The sequence below is a fragment of the Cicer arietinum genome, chromosome 5, assembly GCF_000331145.2.
Source record: "Cicer arietinum cultivar CDC Frontier isolate Library 1 chromosome 5, Cicar.CDCFrontier_v2.0, whole genome shotgun sequence".
In the NCBI taxonomy this organism is placed as follows: Eukaryota; Viridiplantae; Streptophyta; class Magnoliopsida; order Fabales; family Fabaceae; genus Cicer; species Cicer arietinum.
The window spans coordinates 36,065,301-36,065,704 of record NC_021164.2 but is presented as its reverse complement, the minus strand read 5'-3'; positions in this window follow the sequence as shown (position 1 = coordinate 36,065,704).

Below are 404 nucleotides of genomic sequence, written 5' to 3'. Positions count from 1 at the left end.
GCCCCGGTATTAATGCCAATCGATTGCCAAATCGATTTTGTCAGTTTTGCTGAGTTCCTGTCTTTCTGCAAATCGATTTCTTAAAAGGTTTTGAAAAACATATTGCGAAATCGATTGCCAAATCGATTTTGTCAAATTTGTGAAGTCTCTGCAACTCATCAAATTGATTGGGAAATCGATTTCCCTGCTTATTCTTCCAAAAATGCATAACTTAACTCAATCACATTCATACACAATTCCACATCTTAACACTTAGCAATTCCCACACGATCAACACGACAAATTGAGTTTCGAAATAGTTTTACAACCCATCACACTTACACACAATAAACAATTCATATCACTTAGCAATTTCAACACAATTACCACGACAACTCAAATTCAAAACACTCAATCATAAACTT